Raw genomic sequence first — 20,829 nt, 5'->3', positions numbered from 1 at the left:
GATCTAGATACCAGTATTGGAGAGCGTGATATTATTGTTCAATCGAAGGGTGGCCACCTACAGAGGATAAGTGAATTAAATCCTTCATACTTGTCGCTGCAATACCCTATTTTGTTTCCATATAGCAAAGACGGTTACCGGGAAGACATTTCATTCGCTGACGTTTTAGGCAAGCGCTCCTCAGGTGGTAGACAGCGGATTAGTCCTAGGGAGTTTTTCTGCTACCGCATACAGTCTAGACCGTCAGCTCCGAGTACCATATTATTTGCAAAGCGGTTGTTCCAACAATTTGTTATAGATGGCTACACAATGGTTGAGTCTGGAAGACTGATTTATATAAGGACACACCAAAAAAGCCTAAGGTGTGAGAGTTATAGTGGATTGACTGATGCTTTGACAAGGGGTGAATTAAGCCCTGCAGCCCAAGGTCGCAGAATAATACTACCTTCAAGTTTTACGGGTGGTGCTAGATACATGATACAAAACTACCAAGATACAATGGCAATATGTAGATGGATTGGATACCCAGATTTATTTATAACCTTTACATGCAATCCGAAGTGGCCTGAGGTGCAACGCTTTTTAAAAGACCAAAGGTTGAAGCCAGAAGATCGGCCGGACATAATTTGCCGGTTATTCAAGATTAAGTTGGATGCTTTGATAGCTGATTGTCGAAAGAATAAAATATTTGGCCCTGTTGCTGGAGGTAATATTTTGTCCTTTTATTTTAAATCAATTTTGATATAATTTTATGTAATTACTTAATCTTATGATGTTTATGTCTATGTTGTTGCAGTCATATATACAATTGAGTTTCAAAAGTGAGGTCTTCCGCATGCTCATATATTACTTTTTTTGGAGAAAAGTAAAGAAGTTAGGCAAGTTCTTACTCTAGATAACATAATTTGCGCAGAGATTCCAGATAAAAAGAAAGATGCAGAGTATTACCAAGCGGTAGAGGAATTTATGATGCATGGTCCATGTGGAAAAGCGAGGACCAATTCTCCATGTATGGTAAATGGGCGATGCTCTAAACATTTTCCTAGAGATTTTTTGATAGTTCTACATTTGATGACGATGGTTACCCGGTATATAGAAGGAGAGACAATGGCAGTGTAGTTACAAAGAACGGGATCGCCTTGGACAACAGGTATGTGGTACCGCACAATAGATATTTATTGCTCAAGTACAAGGCTCATATAAATGTCGAGTGGTGCAACCAGTCACGGTCAATCAAGTACCTGTTCAAGTATGTTAACAAGGGTCATGATCGGATAACCGCCGAGTTTTACAAAACAGGCAATGATGACGAGAATGGCAAAGCAATAGATGAGATAAATATGTACTATGACTGTAGGTACATATCCCCGTGTGAAGCGGTCTGGCGTCTGTTTGGTTTTGATATACAACTTCGGGCACCTTCGGTGGAAAGGTTAAGCTTTCACCTTCCTAATCAACAGAGTGTGATACTTGCAGATGATGATGCTGTTGAGAACATTGTGAATAGACCTACGATAGCACAGAGCATGTTTTTAGAATGGTTCGAAGCTAATAAAACATACTCCGATGCGAGAGAGCTTACTTATGTTGAGATGCCAACAAGATTCGTTTGGAAGAAAGACCTTAGAAAATGGCAGCCACGAAAGAAAGGGTTCTCAATAGGACGTATATTCTATGTCCCGCCAGCTACTGGTGAAATTTTCTATTTGAGGTGTTTGCTGAACAAAGTTCGCGGCCCGAAAAGTTATGAAGATATTAGGACTGTAAATGGGGTGCAATATGACTCATTCCGAGATGCGTGTTATGCAAGGGGTTTAGTTGATGATGACAACGAATATGTTGATGTAATAGATGAAGCCAGTCATTGGGCGTCAGCAGATCAATTGAGGAGATTGTTTGTGACATTGCTAATGAGCAGATGCATGGGGAAACCGGAAATAGTTTGGCATGCCGTTTGGCAACATCTATCAGATGATGCACAATTCAACGTCCGTAGACAACTGCAGAACAAAGGTAATCGTACATTTTTTAAAAAATATTAAGTCAAGTTTAACGTACTTATGTTATAACATCAAATTTTTATATATATTTATGCAGATTTTGTGTTGACCGATTCGCACAAAATGAACTTTGCTTTAGTAGAGATTGAGAAGCTATTATCTAATCATGGTAAGAGTTTGAAGGACTATCCTGAGATGCCAACTACAAATTTTGGTGCCTTAAATGTTATTGCAAACAGATTTATTCAAGAAGAATTAGCTTACGATTGTGCCGAACAGGAGAAAGAGAATCAAGAATTGGTAAGGCAGTTAACAGACGAACAAAAGGCAATATACAATGAAGTGTTAACTGACGTGGATCGCCAGGAAGGGGGGTTATTCTTCGTTTATGGTTATGGAGGGACAGGTAAGACTTTCTTGTGGCGAGCACTTTCTTCCGCATTAAGGTCTAAGAGTCAAATAGTGTTAAATGTAGCTTCTAGCGGCATAGCTTCACTTTTATTGCCCGGTGGCAGGACGGCACATTCTCGGTTTGCTATTCTGATATCTGTTAATGAAGATTCCACATGCAACATACGTAATGGCAGTGAACTGGCGGAACTTCTTGTGCAAACAAAGTTGATAATATGGGACGAAGCCCCCATGATGCATAAATTCTGCTTTGAGGCCCTGGATCGAACTATGCGGGATTTGATGCGCTTCATAAATCCAATGAGTTCTAATATGACATTCGGTGGTAAGACAGTTGTTTTGGGGGGCGATTTCAGGCAAATTTTACCAGTCATTCCAAAGGGTACTAGACCGGATATAGTTAGAGCGAGCATTAGTTCATCCTATCTATGGAAATCCTGTAAAGTCCTAAGGCTGACTAAGAATCTACGTTTGAAGAGTGTTCAATCAGAAACCGAGTGTAAGGAGATCGAGGAATTTGCAAAATGGATAGCTAATATAGGTGATGGAATTATTGGGTGCCAACTTGAGGGGGAGTCAGAGATTACTGTTCCAGAAGATTTGTTGTTGAAGTGCGAAGATGACCCTATTGCTACAATTGTTGATAGCACTTTCCCCAATTTCCGACTGGGAATTGCCGATTTGTCATATCTTAGTCATAGTGCAATTTTAGCTCCAGCATTGGATGTGGTAGGTGCCGTTAACCAATACATGAATGGTCATAATCCTTCTGAGGGTAAGACATACTTGAGTTGTGATACTGTGTGTAAGTCAGATGCCAATGTTGACATGTTAGCGGATTTGCACACTCCCGAATTCTTGAATGCCTTGAGATGTTCTGGAGTACCAAATCATGCATTGACATTGAAAGTTGGATCACCTGTTATGCTATTGCGAAATATTGATCACACATTAGGATTATGCAACGGTACAAGGTTGATTGTTACAAGGTTGGCTGACCATGTGTTGGAAGGCAAAATCATGTGCGGTACAAATGCAGGAACCAGAGTATTGATTCCTAGGATGTCACTTACACCGTCAGATCCAAGATTGCCTTTCAAATTTCAACGAAAGCAATTTCCTTTGATGCTATCCTATGCCATGACAATCAACAAAAGTCAAGGACAAACGCTTGCTAAAGTTGGGTTGTTGTTGAAAAACCCGGTCTTTAACCATGGACAACTATACGTAGCTGTTTCAAGAGTTAGTAACCCCAGGGGTTTGAAAATTTTGATTTGCGGGGAAAGTGTACCATGTCTTAGTACGACTAAAAATGTTGTGTACAAAGAAGTCTTCAATAATGTATAATAACATTCAACAATTTATTATTTAAAATTTAGTATTTGTGCAAAATAATATGTTTCTTATTATGTTTCTTATTCTTATTATATTATACGTAATATTCTATGTACTATATAGGTAGTGTCCCTTAATGTATAATAAAACTACTATATTCATCAATGTGTAATAAAATCACAACTTTTCATTTCACATTTTTACAGGTTCAAATAACTATATTCTATATTGTATATATATCATACTATATATATAGCCGCGCATCGCGCGGGTGCACCTACTAGTTTATGTATAAAGTACATTATTTGTGTGTATAAAATACATTATTTTTCACTGCTGGATGAAATTTCCAACCACCTGAAAGTGATCTTAAATCAAGTCAAAAGCCTTGTTCAGACCACTTTTTGTATCCAGAAAAATCTTTATTGCTATTTCCGACCACTTTTTGCTTACGACTTGATTTAAGATCACTTTCAGGTGGTCAAAAATTCCATAATTTTCAGTAGTGTTTGTACTAAAACTACATTATTTTATATATACTATTAAATAATATACATTCAGTACAAAAATAATGTACTTTGTATTCACTGTGTGGACCATAGTCCACAGAATAATTTGCTCAATTGTTATATCATGGACAAGGATCCACAATGCACTATGAACCCTGGTCCAATACACAAAATTCATGTTCATATTGCACATAATTCATGTTAATAATACATGTACACATAAACACGATATAATGAACATGAATTCTGTGCATTATGAACATGAATTCTGTGCATTATATAGCCGAGGACACAAACACTTAACATAATACACAAAATTCATGTTCATAATGCACAAAATTCATGGTCATTATATCGTGTTATATGTATGTGTATTACGGACATGAATTATGTACATTATAAAATCAAATTCTATGTATTGGATCAGGGTCCACAGTGCACTGTGAATCCTGTCCACAATATAAATTGCCCAAATTATGTTTCTATGACGATCTGTATTAAACCATGAACAAAATTATCTTTTAAAACATTAAAACAATTCTTGGCCCTAACCTACAAATCTCGGGCTGTTGAGCTTATCAGGTAGATTCAACTAAAGCTTTTGACATTTTTAAATTAACATTCTAAATTTTCAAGTTTAATAAAATAGCACATTATTTACACTAATAAATAATCAAATACAAATTTATACATCATTCAATCAATCTAAACCTCCATTTCTAATTCTACCTAAAAATAATTAATATACTTACATTATAATATAATATTTATAGTAAGTTTTTAATTTTTTATTATTTATTTTCATAAAAAAATATTTTATTTTGTAAATTTGCAATATATTTATTAAAATTTTATTTAAAAATTTAATTAAAAAAATTAAAGAGGAAATTCCCTATAAACTCCATATATATTATGTTTCAAATCACTTCCATAACAAAGAATAACATTAAATGGCTCGGACTATTAGGCTAGCCCACTAAATTTTGGACTAGTCCATTCAGGCCATCGAACTTATCTATTTTGGACATATCTTTTCTATTCAAACTGTTTTATGTTATGTTTCATATATTTTTATAGAATTTCAAAGTGTTGTAAAATTTAACCCTATCCAAGTATAGTTTTGGCTCCGCCCCTAATGATTCTGTAATTTGTCATAACTCATAAACATTGTATTATAATTTATAATATATTTTGTATTTAAATCGTATTGTGGGTGTTTTTGATATTTTGTCATTGATTTTTCTAATGTCATTTCAACTACTCCCCCACTCACACAATTTGTTGGATCCGCCCTTGACGAGTTTGATTCTTACCAACATCTTCTCTACCGAGTTCATCACACTAGGCCTTATTTATATGATTTACCTCTCATGTATGATTTATCATTTTGCCCGCTATTACACATAAGTAGAGTGTACCCTAATGCACATTTTTGAATAGTAACTATAGAAGTTTCCATTATAACTCCTCCCCCTCCCCTCCCCCACCCCCCCCCCCCCCCCACCCAAAAAAAAAAAAAAAACAGCCAAGAAAAAGCAAAAACAAAAAAAAAAAAAAAAAACAAAAAATTGAATAGTGTGTTCTCAATTTAGATTTGGCTCATATCAAACTAAAAGCATTACGTTCAATTTCAATTCTATATAAGTGTCCATTAATCTAATACATTTAATTATTTCTATCAAGCAAAAATCTTCTCTCTAAAATCTTTCTCTCAGTGGTTTCCTTCTTTTTTGGTAAGTTACCAGTAGATCCACCATCCATGGACGACGCGGCTGGAGAGCTGCCGTCGTTAGCTTCTCCGATGGTGGAGGGAGAAGCGAGAAGGGCACCACACACAAGGAAGAGGATCAAAATACTCAAGCGCTCCTTTGTTGATACCACAGCAGCCCCGTCGTTGCTGAAAGATGAAATCATGTCGGATGAGACGGATGCCGACTGGTGGGACGAAGATTGGTCGTGCAATCAGACTCGGAGGCTGAAGAGGTAAGGGAGGGGATCCTGGTTGTCAAGTTCCCAAAATAGACATGGAGGATTTGGTGAAACCTTGAAGACGGGCTTTAATCATAAAGTATCTGGGTAAACCACCAACTTTATCCCTTCTTCAACAGCGGCTTCTCCGCTTGTGGAACATCAACGGAAAAGTCGAGATGCTAGATATTAGCATAGGATGCTATGTGGTGCGTTGCACCCTGGCCGCGGAGTATAAACACGTCATTTTGGGTGGCCCATGCGAGCTTTTTGACTGTTATGTCATCCCTAAACGGTGGCGGCCGGATTTTGATCCACACACCGCTAAAATCGAGAAAATGGCGGTGTGGGTTCGCATCCCGGAACTACCAGTTGAGTACTTCCGGGAAGATGCAATAAAGAAAATTTTGGAATTTGTGGGTAAACCAATCAAGTTAGATAAAACCACTACGGGAGTCGAGAGGGGCAAATTTGCGAGGGCAGCAGTAGAGATCGATCTGTTGAAACCGCTTGTGACACACCGTATTTTCCTAAAATAATTTATAGTCTCGATATTAAATATTTTTATTAAAAATATTTATATAGCTATTTAATTTAAAATGGGTTCGGGTCTATTTAATATCGTGAACTCGTATTTTGTACCCAAACACTCCGAGCCCAAAATGATTTTTAATTCCTAGAAACCTAGTAATTATTCTTTGAGCCCAAGTGTTTTATATATACTTAGACTCTATACATATATATATATATATATATATATATATATATATATATATATATATATATATGTGTGTGTGTGTGTGTGTGTGTGTGTGTGTGTGTATTTATGTGTGTGTTATTTTGTGAGCCCAAAGTTTCTAGCCCATCCTCCTAATGTAGTCTTGACCCAACCATAACTTATTATCTAACCCAACCCAAGTCTAGCCTAAGCCCAACCTAATAATAGAAACCCTACCCTAGTTAGATAAATAAAATAGGTGTATACGTATATATGGTATTTTGTTCTTCAAGCTGAGAAACCAAACCCTCCACCCTCCATTCGTTCTTCTGCTTCTTCTCGACCAGACAACGACAAGCGATGACAAGGGGTTCTCCAGCGTCGTAGGTGGTGTTCCGGCAACGACGCGAGGCAGAGAAAGATCGGTGGTGGTGGATTGGTCTTCCAACAACAATCCGATGAAACTGGTTCACGGCGGCGACGTTGAAGAGTGTTTATGGAGTATAACAACACCGGCAACAGCGAGCAATGGCTCTCCTTCCTTTGTTCCGACGTAGCAGCAACGCCAACATCCTGTGGTGGATCGTGAAGCAAGGTAGTAGCTTTCTCTCGCTTAAGTTTCGATCTCGGTTCGATGGCGGCGGAGCAGGCAAGTTCCCGGCAGTGGTCTCTTCCTCCGGCATAGTGGATGTCCTCCGGCGTCGTTGAGGGTGCAACGTCGAAGCTAGGCTTGGCAGGCGTGGTGCCGGCGGGTGGTGGTGGTTACCGTGGTTCCACCCGCGGCTTCCATGGCAGTGAAGAACGAAGAAGATGGTGAGTTGCTTTGTTGTCTTAGTTGTTTGCTTAGTGTAAATAGTTTGTTGTTGCTTAAATTAACAAATAGTGGTTTAGTTTAAATGGTATGGCTTTGGTGGTGATTAATGGTTAGGTAGGGTTCAATTCCCTCTTAATGGTTAGGTAGGGTATTTTATTGGAAAGATTAGCGAAAGACTGGATTTCTTATCTTATGTCTGCTTTTCGTGAAAAAAGACCAATTGAAGCGGGGATTTTCTTCAAACAACATGAGCATGTTTCCCATCTCTTCTCAAGAAACAAGGGGGCTATCTCGTTGCAAAATTGTACTCAATTTCATATGTGGAAATTCCGCCAAGATCTCTTCCTTTTATTCCCTAGTTGGGGGAATAATCCGCCCGAATCGTATTTTTGGTTAGGCAATGTGTGGTTGGGAATGGTTAGGTAGCTTAAGTTTTAATTACCAATTCTATCTTTTGAGCTTGGTCATTAGCTTGAGCTTAGGTTTAATAATTAGGATTAATTTAACAAAGAAAACCCTAGCTTAGATGGTAAGGTTGTAGTGAATCCTAAGATAGGCTTGAGTTTAATTTCCTTTAATAGCTATTTAATGTTTTAATAGCTTGTTAATTAGTGGAGAACCGGTTTAATTCACAGGTTCCCGGTAGCACGGCTTTATGAGTACCCATGCTTTACAAAACCTATTTTTTTACTTATATGATGATTCTTGGCTTCTACATGTGATTCTTGTGTTGATATGTGAGATTTAATGCATTGTCTTGTGGTGATGGATGTTTAGAGCTTGTTCTTAGGGTTCTTGTATGCCATTGCTTGGATATTTTTTGGGTTCAAGTCATATTGTTGTTGTGTGTGAGATTTTGGGTGTTTTGGACTTGAATTTGGCCTTGTTGTTGAAATCTCTGAAGGGATATTTTTGGTGTACAGGTGGTACCCGCGGGCGTAACGGCGGGCAGGGCCCTACCTGCCGCCCCACCCGCGGGAACGTGTTCCTCGTGGGTCGGTACCCGCGGGCGGAACCGCGGGTGGTTGTCCACCCGTGGCCCCACCCGCGGGGTACACAGTGGTGGTTGGACGGGGATTTGTTCCCGTGATTCTTTTGGCTCGGTATTGATGTTTTAACCTCCCAATGTTGTTTTATTGGGCTATTTGTGAGTCCTCTTGATGTTTCGTATGTCTAGAACGGTATGTTAGGAATCCATGTAGGATTTGGTGTCTTGAATCGTGCTAAGGGTCCGACTTTGTGATTCGTTGGGCTATTGTGAGTCTTGAATGTTCTTTGGAACTACTTTTGGTTTACCCGTTTGTTAAGCATGCTAGTTTGTTGTTGAAATCCCCGAAGGGATATTTTTGGTGTACAGGTGGTACCCGCGGGCGTAACGGCGAGCAGGGCCCTACCTGCCGCCCCACCCGCGGGGAACGTGTTCCTCGTGGGTCGGTACCCGCGGGCGGAACCGCGGGTGGTTGTCCACCCGTGGCCCCACCCGCGGGGTACACAGTGGTGGTTGGACGGGGATTTGTTCCCGTGATTTTTTTGACTCGGTATTGATGTTTTAACCTCCCAATGTTGTTTTATTGGGCTATTTGTGAGTCCTCTTGATGTTTCTTATGTCTAGAACGGTATGTTAGGAATCCATGTAGGATTTGGTGTCTTGAATCATGCTAAGGGTCCGACTTTGTGATTCGTTGGGCTATTGTGAGTCTTGAGTGTTCTTTGGAACTACTTTTGGTTTACCCGTTTGTTAAGCATGCTAGTTTGATGTTGAAATGCTAGTATGTGCGGTTTGTTCCTTCCTACTGGGATTGCAACTTGTGTTGACAATCAGTTGTTGTTGGATTGGAATCCCTTGTTGTTGAGTATGGTCTCATGACTTTGTTGTCTTCCCTTGATTGATTCCTATGATATGAACGTATGTAAATCGTTGTACCCTTTGATTGATACTTGATTGAGGTTATTGTTGAGCCTTAATCTTCTTGGTAATGATGATGATCTTGTGTGACTATGATTGAAATTGGTGGTGTGTTATCTGAGCTTGGCTCACATGTTGGAGGCTATGTGAATGAAATCAATGGTACCCTCGTGTACTGAGAGTTCGGCGGGATTTTGGAGGTTGTTGGAGGGTGGACGACGGTCCTTGGCGGTACAAGGTTGGACTTAGAAGTACAGGGTGGCACTAGGAGGTAAAGGTTGGAACTGCAATAAGGCCGGGGGTAGCCATAAGGTTGGAACAGGGCATAAGGTTGGAACTATGATACTTGTGACATGTAGTTGTCACTGTGGCATGTAGTTGCCAATGTGTGAATGTGAATTCCTTGCTTATGAGCAGGTCTTGATGTATTCTACTTTGTGATCAGTAGAATGCATCCTCGTTGTTTGTCTTTCATGTTGTTGTCTTGTCGTTGTTGGGAGGATGGTAATTCCCATTTCTTTGAGAGTGTTTGATGAGTCTTTGAAGTTGACTTCTCTCTATGGTTTTGAAATGATATATATTGTATTCCGTTTCAAAATGGTTTTGTTTATACTTATCTATATATGTTATTTAACGCGTATTGACGGGTTACCAGCAATATTCGCTGACTGGGTGTTATCCCCATGTTTATTCCCTTGTTCTACAGGTTCTGAGTAGTTGTCTGAGAGCGCTAGACGTGGATCGCTAGATAGATTAGTTGTCCTGTGTAGACGTTATGTTTTGTTGGCCTGTGAGCCTAGTTAGCGGCCTGTGTGCCTTGACACTTTATGATTTGTTTGAATTGATTAGTTTCCCCGCCCGTGCACCTATGTTTGAGATAGGTGTGGCATAACTTGTCCCGATTTTATATAACTTCCGTTTCCTTTATGTCTTGATGATTAGATGTTTTTCCTATGTGTTTAAGTTTTAAAAATGTGGTAAAAATCAGGGGTGTTACACCGCTTGTCTCCATAGTCTGGATTAGTAACAGAATTCAGCGCATTGAGTTTGAAGGGCTCCATGTTATCTGCTTTGATTGTGGGAAGTAGGACCATGGTTGCAGTAGGCGCTAGCCGCTAGTCGGGCGCCCGGGTAGCGCCTAAGTGGCCTAGGCGGGCGCCAAAAAAATAGGGGCAGACTTGCAGTTTTACAATTTTAATGAGGATGTTTTCAACATTCAATCAAATAACACATCCAAATAAATGAAATAATGATAATTCATCAGTTATAACATCAAAACAATATTAAAAATTAAAAATACACAAATACTTCAATCATCCAAAAATTTAAAGTATCAAACTAGTCTACAAGTGTATATATGTCATATTATATATATATATATATATATATATATATATATATATATATATATATATATATATATATATATATATATAAGAAAAAATTCAAATGCGGCGGGGTCTTCTCGTGCGGCGGTGCGGCGGAATTTCAGAATACACTAACAGTGTTAACAATATGCACCAACAGTGTAAAGAAAACACGCCACAATGAAATGCAATAAAACATCAAAAAATACACAACAGACCCAAAAAAATACACCATATAACTCACCACCCCCAATGGTGTATCTTCGAACACAATGGTGTTTTTACTCACACCTCATGGTGTGTTTTTGGTGATGCGTACCAAATTTGTCTCTATTTTTTGTGCTGTACTTTCCTACGTTGATGGTGTATATTTGTTGAACTATTGGTGATGCCGCACCGCCGCACCGTAAGGCACCGCGCACCTGAACTCGCATATATATATATATATATATATATATATATATATATATATATATATATATATATATATATATATATATATATATATGCACTCAAGTGCGAATAAGTGCTCAGGAGGGAAATGCGAACGAATCAGCGCGCGACACGTGTCCAGATCTAATAACTTAAAAAAAACGCGGTGGCATTTTCGTAAATAATTGAACATCGAAGTGCAAGTAAAATCACTTACAAGTGCATGTAATTTTGCCTTGTTAACATTCACTTTCCGCAAACATTCATGCACCTGGGTGTGCTATATGTGCAACTATTTATAACTATGAGTGCAACTACTTATAACTATAGGTGCACCTACTTTCACCTATAAGTGCATGTAATTTTGCCTTGTTAGCATTCACTTTCCGCAAACATTCATGCACCGGGTGTGCTTATAACTATATGTGCAACTATTTATAACTATAGATGTAACTACTTATAACTATAGGTGCACCTACTTATAACTATAGGTGCACCTACTTCCACCTATAAGTGCATGTAATTTTGCCTTGTTAACATTCATTGATCTGAGTTCAGCGGGTAGTAATACCCCTGAAAACCACTCGCAAACAGTCATACACCTAGGTGCAACTACTTATACCTATCTGTGCAACTACTTATACCTATATGTGCAACTACTTAGAACTATAGGTGCAACTAAGTATTGATGCTCAGTGTAAATTTTTACTTGCACCGTTAATACATTTTACATGCACTTGTAATACATTTTACTTGCACTTCGATGTTCAATTATTTACGAAAATACCACCGCGTTTTTTTAAAAAATCAGTGTTTCTCATCCATTAGATCTGGACATGTGGACGGATAGAATTCATTCCTATTTCGCGCCATATATATATATATATATATATATATATATATATATATATATATATATATATATATATATATATATATATATATATATATATATATATATATATATATATATATATATATATATATATATATATATATATATATATATATATATATATATATATATTTATTTATTTATTTATTTATTTATTTATTTATGGTCGCGTTCAGGTGAGAATAAGTGCCCAGGAGAGAAATGTGAACCAATCAGCGCGCGCCACGTGTCAGCATTCATTGATCGGTGCATCTACTTTCACCGACAAGTGCACCTACTTTGGCCTGCATGTGCATGTAGATTTTGCCTGCATTCATTGATCCGGTGCACCTACTTTCACCTACAAGTGCACCTACTTTCGCCTGCAAGTGCATGTAATTTTGTCTTATTAACATTCATTGATCTAGTTGAGCGGGTAGTAATACCCCTGAAAACCACCTGCAAACCTTCATGCAATTCGGTGTAACTACTTATAACTATAGGTTCACTTAGTATTGATGCTCAGTGTAAATTTTACTTGCACCTATAATATATTTTACATGCACTTGTAATACATTTTACTTGCACTTCGATGTTCAATTATTTACAAAAATGCCACCACATTTTTTAAAAAAATCAGTGTTTCTCATCCATTAGATCCGGACACGTGGACGGACATCAGTCATTCCTATCTCGCTCCTGGGACATCCATTCGCACGGGAGTGTAACTCCATATATATGTATACACACACAGACACGCACACACACACACACACACACAGGCCGAGCTGATCGGGTTAACTCGACCGAAATGGACGAGTTAACTCGGCTAAGTTAGACGCTAGGCGGACAAGTCGGCCGAGTTAGGCGCTAGGCGAACGCCTAGGCGGGCTCCTAGGGAGAAAATTGCCACGGTCTAGGGACGCCTAGTGCCTAGGCGGGCACCTAGTCCAATTTTTGAAACAGTGAGTAGGACATGTGTCTGCAAAATGTCCGAAGGGAAGGCGGCTGAAGATATATCCCAATCCTTACATGAATCAGAAGACCTGATGGATGACACGGGTAAGGAGGGAGAAGCGCCAGCAGAGAAGGTCCACATTAAATATGGTTCTTGGGTGATTATCACTAAGAAGAATGCCAAACCCCAGGTGAAAAATAGTAGCATGGATCAAAATACGAAGACAAAGGCTTCTAATGCAAAGGAGGTCAATATGAAAAACAAGGGGGTAGCGGTTGAAAGTGATCTGCCTACGGATAACCAAACAGCTAACCTGGGGAAAAAGGTAAGTACTGTGCCGCCTAGTTTACCAGTAGGTAACTTCTTCTTCATCTTGCAGGATGTGGGGGAACTCCATGAAACCCCTGTGTTCGTAGAAGGAGAAGCGAGGGCGGATAGCAATAGCAATAGCAATGGCGGAAAAAGTTTCCAATAGAAAGGGAAGAAGAACAAAGGCACCAAACAATCCCCTAATCAAGGACAAGTATCTGCTAGCAGTTCTTCCATGCAAGGACGTGCGTCGGCTGGCAGTTCATCCATGCAAGGGCGAGTGTCTGTTGGCAGTTCATCCACTCAAGGACGGCCACCGACGAACTCCACTCTAGGGGGTGGGGGGGCGGGGGCAGTTGACGACATGTCACAAGACGGGAAATAACACTTTTGTGTTTGGGTCGGTTTTGGGAGGAAATCAGAACTCTAAGGGTCTTGGAAGCTCTTCTCTGGCAGTTATCAATGTTACCACGCATAAGGAAGGCGGTGATAAAACTTCCTTGACGCGTGGAGCTCCCGAATATTTATAATATGTTCTGCATTATTTTCAATAATCTATAACTAAATTTTTTATGAAATTTGTGTGATTTACAAACAATTTGTATGAGAAATTGCTTCAATAACACTTAAGTTGAATAAGTTTCCTTTTTGCTACCATAAATTGCTTCTATTAAACATATTTATGGTTTTGAGTGCAAAATTTTGCTTTTCAAGTGCAGATTTTTATGCCTTCAAGTGCATAATTTTGTGTCTTCAAGTGCACAATTATGGACAAGTGTTTATTATATGTTTTGTCTTCTTTTCAATCATCTATAACTAAATTTCTAATGGAATTTGTGAGATTTACATACGATTTGTATGGGTAATTGTTTCAATAATACTTCAGTTGAATACCTTCCCTTTTAGTACCATAAATTGTGTCGATTGCTTATGTTTGTGCCTTCAGTGCAGAATTTTGGCCTTGAAATGCACATTTTTTACCTGGGGAGTCTTTCGCACCTGATATCAATCTTATATATATATATATATATATATATATATATATATATATATATATATATATATATATATATATATATATATATATATAGAGAGAGAGAGAGAGAGAGAGTTTACTTCCCGTGCAGTTGTGCGGTTAAATCTGAGCCATTGATCTTGCATAAATCAACGTCCAGAATTAACAAAATTAAAAAAAAAAAAAAATACAGTGACAATTTGGTAATTGTTTGCATCTATGTCAAATTTAAGGTGCATGATTTTTCTTCTTAAGGTGCGTGGTTTTTGTGCTTAAAGTGAATTGTTTTTGTGCTATGTGATTAAAGTGCGTCAGTTGTTGAAAACTTAAGTGCGTCGATCTAAAGCTTTAGGTGCATGATTTTCCTTTCTTAAGGTGCGTGGTTTTCCTTCTTAAGATGCGTCAGTGTTGAAACTTAAGGTGCGTCGACCTAAAGCTTAAGGTGCGTGATTTGTATGCTTAAGGTGCATCAGCTATTGAAACTTAAGGTGCGTCATTTTAAAATTTTAGGTGCATTATATATATATATATATATATATATATATATATATATATATATATATGCGCGTTGCATGAGTTGTTCTATTGCTATTTTTGTCTTGATGTTGTCTTGGGATGTGATTCCCTGTTCTTTTGAGAGTGAAATAGAGTCTTTACAACTGACTTCTATCTTACAGTTTTGAACTGATATATATTGTATTCCGTTTTGAAAATGATTTTGTATTAGACTATCTATATATGCTATTGAACGTGTATTGATGGGTTACCAGCAATATTCGATGACCGGGCGTCGTCCCATTTCTTTATGTGCTTTACAGGTCCCAAGTAGATGGTGAGAGCGTTAGACCTGGATAGTCTAGATTCCCTGAACAGTTTAGTTTGTGTTTTGTCCTGTGTGCCACTGATGTTAGACATATTAGATTGATGGTTTTAGTTTTTGCCTGTGCGTTCACGTTGGAGTGAACGTAGCATAACACTCCATGGTTTTCTCGGTTTATGTTTAGACTTCCGCTGCGTTTATGTTTATGTTTTATGCTATCTTTTGGTTAGTTTCCCTTGTATATTTAAGTTTTAAATTGGCATGAAAATAGGGGGTGTTATACTTCCCCTACACTCTACATACGCTGATTATGAGCTAGCAAGGCTACAAAGATCTCATTGAATTTAATCGTGACTTTCTCGTATGTAAGAGTAGTCATCATATTTCAAAGGAAGGAAGCAGTGAACATAGCTAGCTACAGTTTTTTCGTTAGAGATTTTTCCATGAACTAACCCTCCAATTTATCACAAATCTCGTTTGGAGTTGCCAAGGTCAAAGTGTCACACACGACTTCATTTGCAAGGCATAACCGAATGGTTCCTGCCGTGATCCTTCAAATCCACATAATCATTCTCTGCCAAATTAGCTAGCTTTTCTGTCTTCAAGATTTTCAGAAGACCTTGTTGCGGCAACAAATCCTTAACCGTAGACTGCTATAACCCGAAATTCTATGTACCATCAAACTTTGATCCTTCGAGTTTTGTACTTGAACTTGACATCTAAACAGTGCTCTGATACCAATTTGTTGAGATTAACGAGAACAAGAGACAATATAATAACAATGACAAAAAGTAAAAAAAGACAATATTTATGTGGTTCCATAATGTGCATATGTTCACGAGAACAAAGTTATTCTTAAGTTAATTAATAAATAATCATATGGCTCTTTGTAATGGTACCAAGTTGAATTCCTACATGGGAGGCTGTGGGTTCGAGCCTCAGTCAAGGTCGGTTTTTATATTTTTGTGGCCCTGTTCTGGTAAATAAATGAGGCCCTACCAAAATCACAATCTTTAAAACCAATACCGTAATTTTTTCTAATAATAATAATAATAATAATAATAATAATAATAATAAGGAGGTGGTAAAATGTTACTGTGCGCAAAGAAAAAGTCCAAAGACATGCATATTATGGAACAAATTACAATTATAACAACAACAACAACAACAACAATAATAATAGTAGTAGTGTGCGCAAACTCTTAATAATAATAATAGTAGTAGTGTGCGCAAACTCTCAATGCAAAATGATTAAAAAAAAAATAGGGAGTTGTCCAAAGTTGAAGCAACAAGTTTTAAACCTTTTACCTCCAAATTCAAATACAATAAACACACATTTCTACTATTTCTTCATGGAGCCTTTTAAGTTTAATTAAAAAATTTTAGTTTTTATTTCTAAACTAGTTAGGTAAAAATTAAATATTCGGCCTCTAAAATTTGGTGTCATGTGTTGTAGCCCAGCTTGCACATACAGTCATAATCCAGCCCTGACCTCAGTGAAGGCACTATTGACTCTCTAAGCTTCAGTAGGTTAGAAAGTAATTATGAACAGATACTTTATTGTAATAGAGTTAATAGTATTAAAAAAATAAATAAATAATCATATGAAGAAAAAAAATTCAATGAAAATTTATTTAACTAATGCAGACCGACACTGATTTGGAAATGATGGTGACAAATTAAAATAGATTTCTTTTGCCAATTAATATATACAATTTATTCACATACATATATGTATCGGAATAGGCTATCTTCATACAATGAATTGGAGATTTCAATAAAATAGAGCAACATTGCAAGTTTGATGACTGCACAAACATATATATTCTTTATATCTTCCAACCACTTCTGTATACACAAGTCCCGTTGTACCCGCCCAATTTATTTTTCATGCCAAATAATGAACATTATTAATTAATTTATTATTATTATTGTTATTATTATTATTATTATTATTATTGTTATTATTGTTATTATTGTTATTATTGTTATTATTATTATTATTATTATTACGTTGGTACTTGAAAATAGCAACAGAAAATCATTTTCATAGTGCTATTGAATAAAGTGTTATTAGCATGTTAAAATGTTAGCAAATAACAATCATGCATCCACTTAGAGGTTACTAGCTACTCATGACGTTCTAATATATAATGTTATATCAATGTCTTAATTAAAAACGGTTTAGAGGCAATAATAATTCATGAGATAACAATAAATAACTCCATTCAAAATAGATAATCACAATTATATATTCCTAATTAATAGATACAAAGTGCCTGTTTGGAAATTTGGAAAATAACTTTCGGAAGTCATTTTTCAAATTTTCCAGTGTTTGGGTACTCAAAGAAAATGAAGTCAAAGAAAAATATTCATTATGGTCAACGGAAAAAGACTCATTTTCTAGAAAATGCCTTCCTAATTTTTCAGTCGGAAGATATTTTTTGAATTCTTTATTTTTCATTTCTCTCTTCACTCTCTTCTTTTTTAAATTAGCTTCCGGATTATTATTATTACCACAACCACAAAACCACCACCACCATAACACCACAATCACTACCACCACCACTACCACCAACATCAACACCACCACCACCAACACTACCACCACCACTACCACAACACCACCGTCACCGTCGCCGTCGCCACACCACCACCACCAACACTACCACTACCACACCACAACCGCCACCAAAACCACTATCACCACCCCCACTACCACCAACATCATCACAACCACCACCACCACCGCCACCAACACCATCATCATCACCACCACCAACACCAACACCAACACCATCATCACAACAACTACCACCACCACCACATCTCACCTCCACTATCACCATATATTATTATTATTATTATTATTATTATTATTATTATTATTATTATTATTGTTGTTGTTGTTGTTGTTGTTGTTATTGTTGTTGTTGTTGTTGTTGTTATAATAAATAATAGGTTATTTTTTGAAAAATGAATTAAATAGAAAAAAAATTACATTTTCTTAACTTTGAGTCAAATAGAAAAAGATAGTTTTTGATTTGAAATTCAGCCAAACACTAGAAAATTAAATTATTTTTGACAAAATGAGTCATTTAAAAAAATTTATTTTTTAAAAAATATTTTCCAAATTTTTAAATGGACCCTAATTTAGTCACACATTATTTTCCGTAAGTTTTAATTTCTTAACGATTTTTTTTTAAGTTTGAATAACTTCAGAATTTTGACAATTACACAATGTACAATTTAGTACTCCGTATATGTTATGTTATGGTCTAAAGTAATGTTCTTTTTTTTGGGGGGGTGGACAATTTATACTTTGTCTCTTTTTTAACCTTACAATCAATCTCTATCTGTTTCTTCTTTCTTTTTTTCATTTATATAACGTAAAGGTAGATATTTTTAAGAATGTAAGCGAATCTGAATATCTGATTATTGTTTAGGTCAAAATTCGGCGAACATGAACAAAGCTTATTTGACTAGGGATTTTCATCATTTAGTTAATATTATATGAGCAGGGAAATGATAGATGTAAGACTGTTTATATAACATAATCCCACAAAATAGTACGGCTTTGGAAATTTTAATTTTAAAGATAATTCCCACCAATTACGATAAACTTTTCTACAAAGCTCATTTTGGGTGGGAAAGAGCTTTTAAAGAACAATTTTTTTTTTTTAATATTATTAACTTTATTACAAAGTATACGTAGTATCTGTTCTATACTCTTTAATGGCTCGTTTGGTTCACAGAATAGGCCGGGAATGGCATAACATTCTCAGTAATAGGCATATTTCTTTGTTTGGTAACCATTTCTATTACCAAGAATAATATTCCTGGTAATAGCCTATTACCTCAAATAAGGTAATAGCTATTACTAGGGGCCCCCTGGTATTAGCCTATTACTGAACGCTCAGGAATAGATTTTAGAATCTATTTTCTTTTTTATCCATTTCTTCAACCTAATTTTTTTTATCCTATATATAAATTTATCATATTTCACCACCGTCGTCGCCACCACCACCATCACCGCTGCCGCCGCCACCACCACCACCACCATCGCCGCCGCCGCCGCCACCACCACCACCACCACCATCGCCACAACCGTCGCTGCCCCACCACCACTGCCACCGCCACCGCCACCACTACCACCCCAGCACCACCACTGCCACCACCACCATCACCACCATCGCCGCCGCCACCAGAACCACCACCGCCACCAGAACCACCACCCAACAGCACCACTGCCACCACCACCACCACCGCCACAACCGTCGCCGCCCCCACCACCACTGCCACAACCGTCACCGTCAACACCACCACCGTCGCCCCCACCACTGCCACCGCCACCACCACCACTACCACCCCAGCACCACCACCACCACCGCTACCACCACCACCGCCACCATCGCCACCACCACCACCACCACCACCATCACATATTTTTATAGGAGTATTTATGTCTTTTAAAACATATTTCATTTCTATTCCTTAAATTAACCAAACACTGTAATATAATTCCTAAATCTATTCCTTCCGCGAACCAAACAATAGAATACAATTCCTATTCTATTCCTTGGCTATTCCATTCCTTATGGAATAACGCGGCATTCCTATTACCACAAAATTCATTCTGTGAACCAAATGTGTTGTAAATGTTGAAATGTCTATACTAGTGCAAATCATATATTTTTCTGATGTGTTATAAAAGTTTTTTAAAAATTTTTAAATATTTTATTTTTTCAACTTTGCGAGTATAATTTGAGAATTAATTTCTCAATTCATCTATATACATTTTGGACTTGCAAAAATTAAAGTGCACTCCATTCAAATTAATACCTCAAAATCACTGTTGAAAATTATGAAATTTCCGAACACCTGAAAGTGATCTTATATCAAGTCGAAAGCAAAAAGTAGTCGAAAATAGCAATAAAGGTTTTTCCGAATACCAAAAGTGGTCGGAACAAGACTTTCGATTCAATTTAAGATCATTTTCAGGTGGTCAAAACTCCATAATTTCCAGCAGTGAATGATCACTTAAATAACATTTTTAACTAATTTTTGTAAAGAAATGATACTTCTAATATGTTTAGTTATACGGAGTAAATTATAGACAACTAAGAAAATATACTCTAAATTTATTTTATCCTTAATACTAAAAATGTCACTTTAGTACCCACTAGAAAACCAAATATAAATGTGCCAACAATTGAAGGGAAAATTAATTCATTACACCGCATAATTGCATGATAAAAAAATAAAATATCCCGCATGGGTAGCTCAACTGGTCATAAAGGTGAAATTTTGGAAGAATGACTAGGGATCAAGTCTCACCAGCGGCAGTGTGGGAGCAACCAAAGTGAGGGGGCTCCTTGTGTGCAGTGAGTAAA

The 20,829-nt window shown here is 37.3% G+C and overlaps 1 long non-coding RNA gene across 1 annotated transcript; it reads left to right on the top strand.

Moving 5' to 3' along the window:
- The first annotated feature begins 7,669 nt into the window (after positions 1–7,669).
- On the top strand, positions 7,670–10,588 carry LOC109156277. The gene is made up of 2 exons (XR_002049985.1): positions 7,670–7,754; positions 10,368–10,588. It is a non-coding gene; the product is annotated as an uncharacterized LOC109156277 (long non-coding RNA).
- Positions 10,589–20,829: the final 10,241 nt, after the last annotated feature.

Source organism: Ipomoea nil, unplaced genomic scaffold, assembly GCF_001879475.1.
Source record: "Ipomoea nil cultivar Tokyo-kokei standard unplaced genomic scaffold, Asagao_1.1 scaffold0276, whole genome shotgun sequence".
In the NCBI taxonomy this organism is placed as follows: Eukaryota; Viridiplantae; Streptophyta; class Magnoliopsida; order Solanales; family Convolvulaceae; genus Ipomoea; species Ipomoea nil.
The sequence above is the reverse complement of the archived record's forward strand: the minus strand, read 5'-3'. Positions and strand labels throughout refer to the sequence as shown.